Here is an 11,601-nt window from a genome sequence, read left to right as displayed (position 1 = left end):
CAAGCAGGAGTTGGCATAATAGGTAGGTTGAGAGAAATTTGCAAAAATTTGCTTTAGCTGCTAACAAGAGTGATAAATGGCAGTAGAGAGAAAGCTGGCCCAGCGGTGGACAGCCCCAACCGGAAAGATATGCATTCATTTGCTAGTTAGAAAATTTTGAAGTTGAACGCACCGTGAGTCTAGCGTTAAATTAGCATAGCCGCTAGCCGCTACTGTGCGCCGCGATTTTGACGTCTTTAAGTTTCGAAGGAGATTTTGGTTTTGGTGGGAGTTCAACTGTGGAAAACGAAATTTTCCTACTTTTTCGAGCCAAATCCACAACTGTGAATACAAAAGACGTGTAACAGGTAGAATCCAGCGGCGAGACATCTGTGATGCGACGGGCTGGCCAGCATTATCCTCCTCCCCAACGCCTTTGCAGAGAAAGGCATATGCATGGATAACAGCGAGAGGGAAGACAAACAAAACAGCTCCCAAACCACCACCTGTGCAGCTTCAGAACACATTTGCTCCACTCCTACAGGACTCTGGATCTCCCTCCGATGGCCTGGATAACCTTTCAATCTCACAGAGAAGGGTAAGGTCTGAATGTAACAGAAAGCTACAGGAGAAGCTAATGACTGGACCTCATACTCTAATTGTGGGTGACTCTGCCTTAAAAGATGTAAGAAACATGTACAGTAAAAACACCAAAGTGCGTTGTTTTCCCAAGGACATGGTTTGTGACATGACGGACAGAGTTCTGAGTATTGTGTCAGCAAATCCAACTGTGGAACGCATTGTACTGCACACCGGAGCAAATGACATTGTGAAGCGGCAATCAGAGACCCTCAAACAAGACTTCAATAATCTGCTAAATACAGTTAGCTCTGTGAAAGCAGAAGTGTTTATCAGCGGGCCTCTACCACCTGTCAGAAGAGGAGCTGAAAGATTTAGCAGGTTGCTGGCACTGAGCACATGGCTGTCTACAGCATGTCAAGTTCATTCAGTGCATTTTATTGACAATTTTTTTTGGGACCGCAGGCATCTTTTTAAGGCAGATGGGCTTAATTTGAACAAAGCAGGAGTTCATTTTTCCCCCTCAAATCTACATTTCTCCCTGCGTCACACTGCTCCCTCTGCAAAGGACACAAGACAAGAGAAGCCAAAACAAAGGGAAGGAACTTCAAAGCATGAAGACCCAACACCTCCTGGAGGCAAAGCGCCACCCCAAACAGCTGCCATGGGTCATGAGGATCTCCCCCTCCAACACCCCAAACCTCGCCCACATTACCACCTTTTTTGGACGTCACATCGCCATTCTCCCACCAGCTGGAGTTCACTGACCACATGAACCAGCTTGTCACGGCCGGCCTCCAACTTACTCCCCGCCCATCCCTGATCTCTTCTCCCAAAATCCCACCCCGCCCCTCTCGACCGTTTCAACCTCAACGCCAACCTCCCCCAGTCCCTCCGCCCCCCGTCACCCCGGGGCAGCTTGACATCTGCAACTGATGTGTTTCGGGTCCAGGCTTCAAGGTGAATATTCCTGACTTTTCCAAGGAAAAGCCGGGGCCCAATGTACCGGAAGCTTCATCGATCCATGTTTTGATCGGTAAAAGGAAAAGAACGTCCCATCTTTCAAGAAACATATCAACATCAAATTTCGTATTCATTCCATGCCAGCCACAACCTGCAACAACAACTAGTCCCACTAAAAGTAATCTGAAGCTTGCGCTGCTCAATGTCAGATCTTTAACCAACAAATCATTTTTAATTAATAATTTTATTTCAGCTCATAATCTTGATTTTATGTTTTTAACTGAGACATGGCTAGATAGTGGGACGGGTAAAGCAGTTCTGATTGAATCCACCCCAGTTAACTTTACATTCATATCAGAAATACGGGAAAGCAAAAGAGGTGGAGGGGTCTGTGCATTATTTAGAGATGATATAGTTACCCATAGGCTGCAGCTTGGGGTGTTTTCATCTTTTGAGTATGCATCTTTCAAAATGGAGCTAAATGGAGCTCCTTCCATACTCTATGTGATCATATAAAGCCCCCCCCAACAATGTCAAAGTTTTAGTGATGATCTTACTGGGATGCTTTCAGGTGATCTGAATGTACATGTGGATAATGTGTGTGACACAAAAGCAAAAGAACTCTTTGCTGTCCTTGAAACCTTTGGTTTGATCCAGCATGTGAATGAGCCCACACACAGCAGAGGGCACACTCTGGACCTGCTCATGACTAAGGGGGTACATATTTCAAGTGTCAATGTGGTTGATGTTGCCTTATCTGATCATTTCTGTGTCTTCTTTGAACTTTCAGTAACTCCCAAACCAACAGCTGGACCTGCAGCTGTTCGGAGCAGACACATTAATGACAGCACAGGTATGCTGTTTATGGAAATGATTAGGTTTGAAAACGCCTCCTGTTCTAATGTTGATGATCTATTGAACTCATACTCTTCTCGTGTTCTAAATGTTCTGGACACCATTGCTCTTGTTAAGGTCAAAATGGTTAAAATAGGCAGAAGACACCATGGAGAAATGATGACTCGGTCAGGGCACAGAAGATGGAGTGTCGGAGAGCCGAACGGAGATCGCGCAAGTCTAAGCTTCAGATTCATTATGAGATTTACAAAGCACAGTTGTGTGTTTGTTCAACCAGATTTTACGTAGAGCAAGAGAGAGGTATTTTTCAGAAATGATTGCAAAGTGCAGTCACAACTCTCGTGTCCTCTTTGCGACAGTTAACAGGTTAACAAACCCTCTTGTTCCATTACCGTCAGAACTAGTTTCCACATCAAAGCGTTATGAGTTTGCAATATTCTTTAATAACAAGATTCAGGGCATTAAACATTCAATAAATCCCACAACGCAGTTACCACTGCAGCCCTCCACACCCAGAGCTGACTCATTTCACACCTGTCACTGAAAAAACGGTCCAAGAGACTGTCTACAGTCTGAGTTCAGCCACATGCCTCGATGAGTTGCCCACTAAATTTCTAAAATCTGTGCTGAGCGGTTTGTTACCACAACTCACTCATTTAGTGAACCTTTCACTCCGGTTTGGAACATTTCCAAGGGCCTTGAAAACTGCTGTCATTAGGCCTCTCCTAAAAAAGAGTAGTCTGGATGCCACAGTACTGAATAACTATCGGCCCATATCAAACCTGCCGTTTTTTAGGGAAAGTCCTTGTGAGAGTTGTTTACTAACAGCTCAGTGATTTTCTTCTAATAAGCAACTGCTTTGATGATTTCCAGTCAGGCTTCAGGCCCCATCACTGCACTGAGATCGCTCTGATCAAAGTGACAAACGACATCCGTCTGAACACTGATGCAGGTAAAGTCTCGGTCTTAGTCCTGCTGGATCTAAGTGCTGCATTCGACACAGTCGATCCTGTGATCTTGTTGCGGAGGTTAGAGGACTGGGTAGGCATCTCTGGTCCTGCTCTGAAATGGTTCCAGTCTTAGCTCGAGGACAGGAAGTATTTTGTTCAGATGGAAGACTATGTGTCAGACCAATTGGCAGTGACCTGTGGGGTCCCCCAGGGGTCCATCCTGGGACCCCTCTTGTTCAATTTTTACATGCTGCCCCTGGGCCAGTTAATACGCAATAATAAGGTGTCCTACCATAACTATGCAGATGACACTCAGATTTACATCTCGCTGACAGCAGGAGAACATGGGCCCGTGAACTCACTCTGTCACTGCCTCCAACAGATCACTGTGTGGATGCAAAACAACTCTCTCCAACTAAACTCAGACAAGACTGAAGTAATTGTCTTTGGCCCACTGGAGACAATTGGACATTTAAGTTGTAGAAATCTGGAGGCTTGCCTTACTGAGATTCAAAGATGGATGTCACTTAATTTTTTACGCCTTAACCCAGAAAAAACTGAAATGTTGATTATTGGTCCAGCTCACTGTCGTCAGCTGTTTTCAAACACTACCCTGAACCTATACAAATGTAATATCATCCATAGTGACTCAGTCAAAAATCTAGGTGTTATATTTGATCCTAATCTGTCGTTTCAGTCACACAAGAAAAATATTACTGGAATAGCTTCCTACCACCTCCGTAATATTGAGAAGATTCGTTCGATGCTGTCCCAATCAGATGCAGAGGTTTTAAATCATGCGTTTATTACTTCTCGGCTTGATTACTGTAATGTATTGCTTTCTGGTCTCCCGATGTCTAGCATTAAAGGTTTGCAGCTGGTTCAGAATGCGGCAGCTAGACTTTTGACTAAGATCAAAAAGTTTGAGCATATTACTCCTGTATTGGCCAACTTGCACTGGCTCCCAGTCCGCTTCAGATTTGACTTTAAGGTTCTCTTATTAACATGTTAATGTTTGCATGGGCTTGCACCCTCTTATCTCTCTGATTTGATTTCCCCCTATGTTCCTGCACGGAGTCTGCGCTCGGAAAATGCCGGTCTACTTGTGATTCCGAGAGCCAAGAAGTCTGCAGGCTCGAGAGCGTTCTCCATCCGGGCCCCGGTGTTATGGAATGCGCTGCCTCCGGAGATAAGATCTGCAACCTCAACGGAAGTTTTTAAATCGAGGCTTAAGACACACTTCTATTCCAAAGCTTATGATTGATGCCCACCTCATATTCTGTATTGTCCTGTCTTTTTCTGACTCCCTGCTTGGTAGTGATACGAAGGAGAAGGACGATTTGAGATGAGTCAGCGGACCAGCGTCTGACCTGAAGCATATCAACGCCTGCATTTACCAGCTGGCAGAGATGGGAAGCTGCGTTGTGGCCATCATAGACTTTCTGGACTAGTTTACAGGCTCGGGGCGTCGTTGCTGTCATGCACTTTCCGGAGATTTTCAACATCTTACCTAGTGTTTACTATTCTGTGTACAGTAATGCTAATTGTGATTCACCCTGGTCAATCCTGGAAGGGGGATTACCACATGTGAGGTCCTTTCTCAAGGTTCCTCTTTTTTCTTACACTGAGGTTTTTGAGTTGTTCCTTGCCCGCATGCTGGTTTAAGATCAGGTAATTCTATGAACATCTATACATCTATCAACATTATTATTCTTTTAATGAACGGAGGTTTATTTACTTCTAGAAGGCGCTAAATAATACACAATGTCCCTTCAAAAATAAATCAAATACACACCTTTTTTTCACACTCAAATAAATGAACGCGGACATGTTTTTATGGGATAATGTGAGACAGTCTTTCTAATCAGTCCTTCCTAATTGCTAAGCCTCTTTAGTCACTCACCCGCTGCATTAGCTTCCCTGCAGCTAGCTAACGACTAGCAGAGTCTGCATCGGCATCCCTCGCGACGATCCCGTCGTCTATTCAGTGTGCAAAAGATCTTACTCTCGTCCATTATTGATCAACGTGCGTTGCCGTTAAATATAAATGAGTGTGCACGCCAGACCCTTTTAGGGCCCTAATGAAGACCCACATGTCGCCGCCCTACCAACTGTCAGTTGGTCTCAAAGCTCCTCCAATCTCAGCCATAAGCATGCTAGATTAAAAAGCAAAATAATTACAAAAACACTCCTAAACTCATTTTCAATCTGAAAAATCGGCGCATAGATTAATATATTTTAGTCATAAAAAAATCCACAAAATGTATTTTAATTATTGTTGTTGTTTTTTTCATTATAAGCTATAATTACTCAAAATTAAATATCAAAATATTACAGAAAACAGATTTCTAAACTAATTAGTAAACTGAAAAAAGCTGCATACTTTGAATTAAAATATTTCAGTAATCTTTTTTTTTCTAGCAAAATTATTTGAATTACTATTTTAATGTATTAATGGGCTCCTCCAACCACAGATATATTCATTCCAAATTAATAATCAAAACAACTACAAAAACATTGTCATCTAAAAAGGCCGCACATTTGAAAACAATAAAAATAATAATACTACGGAGATTTAAGGTGACCAAAACCTCAGTCAACCCTGCTGCCGAATTTGCTAAAGTTGGTGAAAGTATATTAAAAATGATCCTACTTGCTGATTGCATCTTCTGACTAAAATCATTATTGCAGCTCCTTTTGATGCGAGCGCAAGTATGTGAAATGCATAGATGCGCTCGAATAAACTCTTCTTTGAGTGTATTTGAAAATCCTTTTCTTGATTTCACCATGTTCATCCTGGAATAAAAGGAAACCGCCAGCTAGTGTGTGACATCGCTCTGTCAGGGGTTTAACCATATTGTCAATAAAGATATGATTTTAAATTAGGGCCATATCCAACCAGATATTGTTCATACACAGTTTAGCGTTAAGAGTGACTGCAACTATAACTCCTTCCTTATAAATGTCTTTAAAAAAATTACTATTTGTGTTTATTTGTACTAAGTTATTTACAAGTTTACAAGCAACTGACACCAAAATGTCAAATTGTATGGCAAAATACAAGAAAACATCAAATTAGCACAGCTCCCCTCATGCTCAGACACTCGTTATAATTCAGGACAACAGTTGTGTGTGTGCTCATGCAAGACTATATTAAAACCAGGGCCAAAAAAAGATCCATATGTGTCTTTTGAGTAGCTTCTTCATAAGTAAATTATCAGATCTATTGGGATACTTTGCACTTAGAAAATGCTTGAAATTGTTGCCATGTTTCTCAACAAGTTTGCTTAAAAATGAAGCCGGCACTGCTCTAAGTTGGCTTTGCTTTGCATCACTTCTTCCCTCGTGATTAATGGCACCTGGCATTAGTTTGTACAGCTTTGTCTTATAAAGCGTCATCGCCCTCTACAGGTCATGCCTAAGAGAATAGGTGCATGCTGCATTTAAACAGGGTGCTAGGAAATATGTACTAGTCTAAGGATTACGTATCAATTCAGAACGTTTAGTACAGGCCATGCAAAAAATTAATTAATTAATTTCCCGGTTGTAAAATTGTAATGGGAGGATTTTCCTGTAACTGCTAATGTAATTATATATATGAAAATGTACTTGCACTGGTTGAAAGTCACCTGTATCTCGAAAATCTAGGGATGGTCATTGAAGACGACCATGTGATGTTCGCCACAACATTCATCCTGATCCTCCAGGTCGCTTCAGTGATCTGCTCTAAATCCTAAACGCGTGGATGGTAGAAATGATTGCTCATGCAGGTTGTCTGCATGTTTTCAATTTCAAGGTCCACTTAAAAGTTGATCTTCAATATGTGTGGAATAACTTCCAACAATTTGTTGCACAGATTCTCATTCCCTCCTGTTGCAAGATTTCCATCTTTGTTTCCGACTCCAGAATTTCTTCCTAAACATATTCTACACTAAACTTGATGTTACCTGTACTTGTGCCAATGTTTATATTTTCCAGCCCGGGTCCCTAATTGGATTGAACTTAATTAGTCTTGTTATTAGGTTAACTTTTGGGTCCTTGAGGATTATTTCAAGAACACACAATATGTCCATCCAGTCTAGCAAAGGCAACTTCCTTGCGGGTGCCAATAAAAGGTGTGAGCAGAAAGGTGCCATATTCAGCCTTGGCTAGGCTATTCTAGTTAGTTGATGTTTCAACAGGTTTAAGCATTGAACAGTGAAAATGTTGTATTAGAGTGTTTCAGCAGTAATGAAATTACATACCTGTCAACCTCCACGGCTCCATGCACGTCAAGTCAAGTCACATTTATTTATATAGCCCTTAGTCACAAAAATGTCTCAAAGGACTGCACAGGATTACAATTACAAAATTACACAATTACCTGATCTTAAACCAGCATGCGGGCAAGGAACAACTCAAAACCTCAGTGTGAGGAAAAAAGAGAAACTTTGAGAAAGGACCTCACATGTGATAATCCCCCTTCCAGGATCCAACATGGCGGCGCATGGATACATGCTTGCGGCTCGTTGCTCTCCAGCTAATCTTCTATTTATTGCCGTTCTCTTGTCTTTTTTGCTCTCACTTTTGGACACATGTGTGGCCAAAAATACTTACAGTAGGGACGAACTTATTCGGTTGGGTGGGCGTCTAAATTTCGACTTTTCAGGCACTTTTTATACCGCCTATGATATACCGAGCGAACTTCAAAGAGACCCGGCATCCTTGTGGACGGCTATTCCGCTTAATAAACGACGGCAACGGCGCCGTAAGGACAGAAAACAGAAGCGTGGTTGCCGTGCAGGTAGATGTGTGAAGCGTGCGAAGTCTAAGCAGCAAGATGGACGCGAGGAAGGACGCGAGGATGTAACTAATTCCACCATTCATCCCTCGCCGGACAACCCGCACGAAAAGCCACAAGAGCGGCAGCTTTTGAAGATTTCGACAAAGACTACAAAGAGTTCAGCTAAGTCAAATGATTCAGCAAAGCTGAAATTTGGTCTGTTAAATATTAGATCGCTTGCTCCAAAAGCTTTACTTGTTGATAACATTATTCGTGATTATAAACTTAACTGTATGGGTCTGTGTGAAACTTGGTTACGCCCGGATGAGTACTTAGCGCTAAATTATGCTTCTCCCCCAGACTACGAGAGTAGCCATATAGCACGCACGTTGAAAAGGGGTGGTGGTGTTGCGCTAATTTCTGAAAAATCGCTCAAATTTAATCCACGTACCTCTAATAATTACAAGGCATTTGAGGCTCTTGTGATGCGGTCCTCTCTATTGTCAATTTATGTAATAACTATCTATCGTGCACCTGGGCCATACACAACTTTCTTAGACGAATTTGCTGAACTTTAGTCGTAACTAGTAACCTATGCAGACAAAATTATAATTATGGGAGACTTTAACATTCATATGAACTCCCCACTCAATTCACTTACTATTGCGTTTAGGTCTCTAATTGATGCATTTGGCTTTAATCAACTGGTTGATTTGCCAACCCATAAAAATGGGAACACGCTAGACTTGATTCTGACTCGAGGAGTTTTAACCTCAAACATTATGGTGTTACCGTGTACTACCGTTATCTCGGATCATTATTTAGTTACATTTGAGGTGCTAGCTAAGTGTAGTGTTAAAAAAGCTGAAGTATTTTGCGGACGCAATATAAGCACTGGCACAGTTTCTGAGCTCTTTGAACTCCTTCCTGGAGCAGTTGCGTCCTTTCCTACATACAATGGCTCGATTGACTCACTCATGAATGAGTTCAATACCACCCTGACTAGTGTGCTGGATTCAATAGCGCCCATAAAACTAAAATCACGTCCGAAAAGACGCACGCCTTGGTTTACTGATGAAACTAGAACCCTTAAACAAGAATGCAGGAAATTGGAAAGAAAATGGCGCGCTACCAAGCTTGAGGTTTTCCATCAAACCTGGTGTGACAGCTTGTTAAAGTATAAAGCGGCCCTTGCCTCTGCAAAATCGGCCTACCTTTCGAAGGTGATTGCGTCTCAAAAGAACAACCCCAAAGCCCTTTTTGACACTGTAGCATCGCTTACAAGGCAACAGACTATCGCAGATAGTTCGACACACTCTGCTCAGGACTTAATGGTCTTCTTTACTAAGAAGATTCAATGCATACAGGAAGAAATTGCTAAAGAAATTATTAATACCACACATATTAAAGGACTGAAATTTACAGATGCACGACAGGGTGGCTGCCTTGGGAAAATGGCCGGTTTTAGTGAACTGTCACTTGATGATCTCAAACAGGTGGTAAATGTGGCCAAACCGACAACTTGCCAGTTCGACCCGCTCCCAGGTTCACTTATTAAAAGTCTTTTTGGCGTCCTTGGACCTTCAGTTCTAAATATTATAAACATATCACTCTCCTCAGGTGTAGTTCCAGCAGCTTTTAAGTCCGCCGTTATTAAACCCACACTGAAACGACCCAACCTTGATCCAGAAATATTAAGTAATTACAGACCTGTGTCAAACCTACCTTTCCTCTCTAAAGTACTCGAAAAAGTAGTGGCACAGCAGCTGAATGCTTTCATATCCGAGAATAACCTTTTTGAATCCATGCAATCAGGATTCAGGGCTAACCACTCTACTGAGACAGTTCTGATCAAGGTAACAAATGATCTCCTAATGTCAATGGATTCTGGCGCTTCATCACTTTTGCTGCTGCTGGATCTTAGTGCTGCTTTTGACACAGTGCACCACAATATCCTACTAGAACGGTTGGAAAAATGGATTGGTCTCTCAGGAACCGTCCTCTCGTGGTTCAGATCCTACCTCTCAGATAGGACGCACTGTGTTAAATATGGTGAAATGACATCTGAGCCCTTTAATGTTACCTGCGGTGTTCGCAGGGTTCAGTGCTTGGCCCCCTTCTTTTCAACATTTACATGCTTCCATTAGGTGACATTATTCGCAAGTACAATATCAGCTTCCACTGCTACGCAGACGACACTCAACTCTATCTTCCGTTGGAGGAATCTTCCACACTAAACTGTGGAAATTTGGAGGCCTGCCTCACTGAGATAAAAGAGTGGATGTCACTCAATTTCTTGCGTTTTAACTCTGAAAAGACCGAAATGTTAGTCATTGGTCCATCTAAATGCCGTGACTTATTCTCAAAAACTGCTGTGAACATTGACAAATGTCACATCACACAGAGTGACTCAGTTGAAAATTTAGGTGTCATATTTGACCCTGATCTAACCTTTGAGATGCATGTAAAGAAAATTACTAGAACCGCTTTCTTCCATCTTCGTAACATTGCCAAAATCCGTTCAATACTGTCTCAGTCTGATGCGGAAACTATAATTCATGCATTTGTTACCTCCCGTCTCGATTACTGTAATGCACTACTCTCCGGTCTCCCGAAGTCCAGAATCAAGTCTCTTCAGCTAGTACAAAATGCCGCAGCGCGGCTTTTAACTAGGACAAAAAAGTACGATCACATAACACCGATTTTGGCTAACTTGCACTGGCTCCCAGTTAGCCAAAGATGTGACTTCAAGGTTCTCTTAGTATTGTACAAAATCATACATGGACTTGCTCCCTCTTATCTTTCAGATCTGATCTGCCCCTATGTCCCGGTCCGAAGCCTACGATCTGAGAGTGCCGGTCTTCTGGTGATCCCGAGAGCAAAGAAGTGTTCTGCTGGTTCGAGAGCGTTCTCCATCCGGGCACCGGTGCTGTGGAATGCTCTTCCCCCTGAGATCCGATCTGCAACCTCAGTGGAAATGTTTAAATCTAAACTTAAAACTCACTTCTACTCCATTGCATATGAATAATAACCTACTCTTCTTGTCGGCTGAAAAATAGTCTGTGTAACATAGTGTACTAATCTGTGAAGCCCTTAGAGACTTATTGTGATTAAGGGCTATACAAATAAAAATGACTTGACTTGACTTGACTTGATTGACCAGGGTGAATTACAATTAGTAAACATTAGGTAAGATGTTGAAGATGTCCGGAAAGAGCATGACACCAACGATGCCCCCAGCCTGTAAACTAGTCCAGAAAGTCTATGACGGGCACGACGCTGCTTCCCATCTCTGCCAGCTGGTAAATGCAGGGGTTGACATGCTTCAGGTCAAACGCTGGTCCGCTGACTCATCTCAAATCGTCCTTCTCCTTCGTATCACCACCAGGCAGGCGTCGGAAAAAGACAGGACAAAACAGAATATGAGGTGGGCATCAATTATACGCTTTGGAATAGAAGTGTGTCTTAAGCCTCGTATTAAAATCTTCCGTTGAGGTTGCAGATCTTATGCAG

At 42.4% G+C, this 11,601-nt stretch overlaps 1 pseudogene; it reads left to right on the top strand.

Moving 5' to 3' along the window:
• Positions 1 to 1,172: 1,172 nt before the first annotated feature.
• LOC148363596 (uncharacterized) lies at positions 1,173 to 11,147 on the top strand (annotated as a pseudogene).
• The last annotated feature ends 454 nt before the right edge of the window (positions 11,148 to 11,601 follow it).

The sequence above is a fragment of the Urocampus carinirostris genome, chromosome 6 (genome assembly GCF_059441175.1).
Source record: "Urocampus carinirostris isolate Australia breed hairy pipefish chromosome 6, RoL_Ucar_1.0, whole genome shotgun sequence".
Classification (NCBI taxonomy): Eukaryota; Metazoa; Chordata; class Actinopteri; order Syngnathiformes; family Syngnathidae; genus Urocampus; species Urocampus carinirostris.
This window is presented reverse-complemented; position numbering and strand designations above follow the sequence as displayed.